Here is a 6,000-nt window from a genome sequence, read left to right on the forward strand (position 1 = left end):
TTAGATTCAACAACGTCCAACCATCCACAAGGCAGAGCCTAGTCGACTTCACAAAATACTCAGGCGAGGAAAGAATCATGAAAGCAGCAAAGGAAACAAAAGTCCTTCCCCTACAAGGGACGACTGACCACATTTGCAGCAGACCTATCCACAGAAACCTGGCAGCCCAGAAATGAGTGGCAGGATATATTCATCGCACTGAATCCTGAAAGGATGCGGCCAAAACGTATTTGTCCAGCAAAGCTGTCATTCCAAATAGAAGTAGAGACGGAAAGTTTCCCAAGCAAAAATTAAAGGAGTTCCTGACCACTCAACCAGCCCTGCAAGACATTTGAAGGCAGACTCTCCCAGGGGGCAAAGGACTTAAAGGAAAAAACAGACCACAGGCAGAAAACACTGGCAAGGATCGGCGAACACCCCCAGAAACTCCAACTCTACAAGCAACACAATGGCAATAACTTCATACCGTTCAGTACTCACTCGAAACGTCAATGGACTCAATGCTCCAATCGAAACACATAGGGTAACAGAATGGGTGAGAAAAGAAGGTCATCCATACGCTGCTTACAAGGGACCCACTTTAGATCTAAAGACGCCTTCAGATTGAAAGCAAGGGGATGGAACACCATCTCTCATGCTCATGGTTGACAAAAGAAAGCAGGAGTAGCCATACTCATATCGGACAATCTAGACTTTAAAATAAAGACTCTAACGAGACACGTAGAAGGGCGTTATATCATAATCATTGGGTCTGTCCACCAAGAAGACCTCACGATTGTGAACATTTATGCACCAAACGGGGTGCGCCCAAATACATACATCAAGTCATCACACACATAAAGACACTCATTGAGAATGATGCCATACTAGGAGGGAACCTCAACACCCCACTTACAGCAACGGACAGCTCACCTAAACCGACACTCAACAAGGAAGCAATGGTTTTGAATGACACACTGGACCAGATGGACTTGACAGATATAGTCAGAACATTTCATCCTAAAGCAGGCAAATAGACCTTCTTCTCCAGTGCACACGGAACATCCTCCACAATAGATCACATACTGGGACACAAATCAGCCCTCAACAGGGACAAAAAGATCGAGATCATATCGTGCATATTCTCAGACCACAATGCTATGAAACTCGAAATCACGACAAGAAACAAGGTGGCCGTGGAACAAATACTTGGAGACTAAAGAACACCCTACTTAAGAGTGAATGGGCTAACCGAGAAGTTAAAGAGGAAATTAAACAGTCCACGGAAGCCAAGGAAAACGGTAACACCACAGGCCAAAAGCTCTGGGACGCAGCAAAGGGGGTCATTCGAGGGAAGTCTATAGCAATCCAGGCCTTCCGAAAGAAAGAAGAAACGGCTCAGAGACACAATCTAACCGTTCACCTTAAAGAGTTGGAAAAAGAACAGCAAAGAAAACCCCAAACCAGCAGAGACAGGATATAATGCAGATTAGAGCGGAAATCAATGCTATGGAAACCAAAAAAACAAAACACAAACACAAAAACAAGTACAAAAAGAAAACAAACAGCAACAACACCAGAACGGATCCATGAAACCAGAGCTGATTCGTTGAAAGAATTCACAAAACTGATCAATCCCTAGCCAGTTTGCTCAAAAAGAAAAAGGAAAGGACCCGAATAAAGGAAATCAAGAACGAAACAGGAGAGACCACAACCAACACAGCAGAAATACAAACAGTACTACGAGAACGTTGTGAGCAATTATACACCAATAAAATGGGCAATCTGGGAGAAATGGACAAATCCCAAGAAACGTATAAACTACCCAAACTGAAACAGGAAGAAAGAAAATTTGAACAGACCAAAACAAGTAAAGAAAATGAATTAGGAGTCAAAACTCTCCCCCTCCCCCCACCCCCACGAAAAGGAGAATACAGAGTCCAGGGCCACATGGCTTTCCAGGGGAATTCTCCCAAACGTTTAGAGAAGAGTTCACATCTATTCCCTTGAAGCTGCTCCAAAAGAGAGAAACGGAAGGAAAACTTCCAAGCTCTTTCTACGGAGCCAGCGTTTCCTTGATTCCAAATCGAGACAGAGACCCCACGACAAAGGAGAACGATGGACCCATTTCCCTGATGAACATGGATGCGAAACTCCTCAACGAGTTATTAGCCGATCGGATCCAACAATATATCCAAAAAACGATTCGCCACGACCAGCTGGGATCTCTACCTGGGATGCAGATCTGGTTCAATATGCACAAAACAGTCAATGTGATTCATCACATCTAAGAAAAGAAAGGACAAGAACCACACGATCCTCTCAATCGATGCGGAGAAAGCATGGGACAAAATACAACATCCTATCTTGACACAAACCCTCAAGGACGTGGGGCTAGAAGGATCATAGAAGTCATATGCGAAAGACCCAACGCGAGTATCATCCCCCATGGGGAAAACCTGAGAGCTTTCTCCCTAAGGACAGGGACCACACAGGGAGGTCCACTCTTGCCACTGTTATTCACCATCGCATTGGAAGCCTTAGCCTCAGCCATCAGACAACACAAAGGACTCAAAGGCCTCCAAATGGGCCGGGAGAGGTCAAACGTTCCCTCTTGGCGGATGACATGATACTCTGTATGGAAAACCCAAAAGATTCCACCAAAAACTGCTAGAACTGATCCATGACTTCAGCAAAGTTGCAGGATGTGAAATCAACGCACAGAAACGGGCTGCATTCCCATACGCCAATGACGAAGCAACAGGAAGAAAAATCAAGCATCGGTCCCATTGACAATTGCACCCAAAATCACAAAATACCTACGAATGAATGTAACCAAAGAGATGAAAAATCGATACACTGAAAACTACATGAAATTTTAGAAGACAGAAAACACAATGGAAAAATATTCCACGCTCCTGGTTGGGAGGACGAAATATGGGTAAAATGTCACTACCACCCAAAGCAATCTACATACTCAAAGCAACACCTATCCAAAGAACACCAGCACTCCTCACAGAGCTGGGACAGACAATACTAGAATTTGTATGGACCCAGAAAAGGCCCTGAAGAGCCAAAGCTCTGTTGAAAAAGAAAGGAAAGCTGGATGCATCACAATCGCAGACGTCGAGCTGTAATTACACAGCTGTAATCATCAAGACAGTATGGTACTGGCACAAAAACGGACACTCAGCTCAAGAGAACAGAAACGCACCCACCCACAAATGGATGGCCAACTATTCCTTGACAAAGCAGGAAAGAATATCCAATGGAATAAAGCCAGTCTCTTCAACAAGTGGTGCTGGGAAAACTGGACAGCGACATGCGGAAAAAGGAACCCGCACCACTTTCTTACACCGTACACATAAAGAAACTCAAAAGGGAGGAACGTCCTAAGCGTAAGACAGGAAGCCATCAAAACCCTCGAGGAGAAAGCAGGCAAAAGCCTCTGTGATCTGGGCCACAGCAACTTCTTACTCAACACGTCTCCGTCTCCGGAGGCAAGGGAAACAAAAGGAAAAACGACCTATTGAGAACTCACCAAAAGAAAACTCTTCTGCACCGTGAAGGAAACAGATCAGCTACACTAACAAATCAGCTAAATCATCAATGGTAGAAGATATTTGCGAGCGACACATCGGAGAAAGGCTCCGTATACAAATCGATAAAGAACTGATCACACTCAACAGCCAAAAACCAAGGAATCCAGTGAAGAAATGGGCAAAAGTCATGAATAGACACTTCTCCAAGAAGACATCCAGATGGTCGACTGACACATGAAAAAATGCTCAACCTCACTCATCATCAGGGAAATCCGTCTCCAGATCGCAATGAGCTACCACTTCACACGTGTCATAATGGCTAACATTAACAACTCAGGCAACAACCGATGTTGGCGAGGGTGCGGAGCAACAGGATCTCTCTTGCACTGCTGGTGGGAAGGCAAACTGGCGCCGCCACTCTGGAAAACAGTATGGAGGTTCCTCAAAACATTGAAAGCGCAGCGACCCTATGAGCCAGCGATTGCACGCCTAGGTATTTATCCAAGGGATATGGGTGTGCTGTCTCGAAGGGGCACCTGCACGCAAACGCCCCCAAAAGCTTCTAGCAGCACTCCCAACGATAGCCAAAGTGTGGAAAGAGCCCGAATGGCCATAGATGCATGGAATGGAAAAAGAAGAGGTGGCACATATATATACAGTGGAACATTACGCGGCGATCGAAAGGAAAGACAGGGTGCCATTCGCAACGATGTGGCTAGAAGTAGAGGGTATTCTCCTCAGCGAAATTAGTCAGAGAAAGACAACTAGCATATGGCTTCACTCATATGAAGGCTCTAAGGTGCAAAACAGATGAGCATCAGGGAAGGGAAGGAAAAATACTATAAAAACAGGGAGGGGTACAAAACCAAGCAGGGAGGGGGCCAAGGGATATTTGAAGAACAGGGAAAGGTGTGCTTGTGCCCTGGCCTCGCTCGCCCCCTCCACCGCCCACTATCTGGGGGATTCTCCCTGGGGAGTGGTCCCGAGAGTGGCCGGCGCCAGGCTGGCCCCGTGGAGCCACGGCCTGGAAGCGAGGCCAAGCCAACGGAGGTTTGAGAGCATTGGGAAAAGGGTGTGGGCATGGGTGTGGCAGGGGTAAGGATGCTGCGTGTAAGGGGGTGGGGCCGTAGTATGGTGCCATGGAGTGAGGAGGCCAGGCAGAGGCTGAAGGAAGTGGTAGGCGGGGCTGGAGGGCACCAGGTTGGGGGAGGGCCATGCCTTGAGGGCAGTGGACAGAGGCCACAGGAGCAGCCTCCCGGAGAAGATAGGAAAGGCCAAATGAAAAGCGCACAACACGCCCAACACAGGCCAATGTTCAAGGAGGGAAACCATCCAGGGTGCCGACGGCACTGCCGATGCAGGCCCTCCACCTCGGCCAGTGGGGCCGCTAGCTTTCGCACTGCTGTGGGAGAAAGGCGCTCGCTCGCCTGACACTCAGGAATGCCCCGCCGATGGGGTTGCACCCTGTCCCTTGGGTCTGGCCCTTCAGGATCCCAAAGACATCTCCCTGACACAGTGTCCGTGGCTGAGGCCAGCCAGGCCAGGCCAGGAGAAGTGGTGGCAGTCACACCTACATGCCCCAATGGCAGCAAAAGCTAAACAGAACGTCCGAGTTGATGGGCAGAAACAAAGAGCCCCAAACGAGGGGCGTCGGCCACAGGGAGCCCCCTGCGTCAACACAGGGACTTGTCAGCAACAGCGACTTGGGTCACGAGACCAAGTGCCAAGGCAGCTAGTTCCCAGGGGACACGGGACACAGGATCCCATTGCTCCGAAGGTCCCAGCGAGCGCAGTCACCGCCCTAGAGACAGAAAGGGGGACGGGGAGGGCAGGGCAGGGTGTGGAGTGAAGGGACACTGCAAATAGGTCATGGACACACCGCTCCTGTTGGGAAAGGGAGAAGCTTGGACACGGAGGACGCCGAGGGGGCCCCCAACCACAGGAACGTACGTGAGGCCAGGGGCCCCGCAAGCTTCCCTGGAGACCCACGAGAAACACCAGTTTACGAATGCAACAGGCACGCACACACGAGTCTCTTTGTCCAAGGGTGAAGATGTGTTCTGAGACGTCTATCTCCACATACATGCATACCAGTTACTACGGCAAGCAATCGCTAAACCTCCAGGATTCGTTCCTAGTGTGGAGACGTGACGAGCACCAAGGGGACGGGCTGCATGGGATTAAAGTGCCCGAGAGGTCACGTGACCTTGGGCGGGTCTAAGAGTCCGGCAAGGAAGGAAGTGTCCCTCACTGACCGTCCCTCGGGCACGCCGAGGGCACGCCTGAGTCTCCTCCACCGCAGTCCGCCTGCCACCCGCCGCTCCGGACGTCTCCTGACACACAGGAGGAGCACATTGGCGTTTCAGGTGCGTTGGGACGATCTGGGGCTCCCACGAGCTGGCACAGAAGTGGGCCAGGGAGGAAATGGAGGTGGTGATGCGCCTCGACTCACCAGGTGAAGGACGCTTTAGTGTTGAGG

The sequence above is a fragment of the Lynx rufus genome, unplaced genomic scaffold, assembly GCF_022079265.1.
Source record: "Lynx rufus isolate CCGP_SWC_20201006 ecotype Redwood Valley unplaced genomic scaffold, mLynRuf1.p SCAF_3, whole genome shotgun sequence".
In the NCBI taxonomy this organism is placed as follows: Eukaryota; Metazoa; Chordata; class Mammalia; order Carnivora; family Felidae; genus Lynx; species Lynx rufus.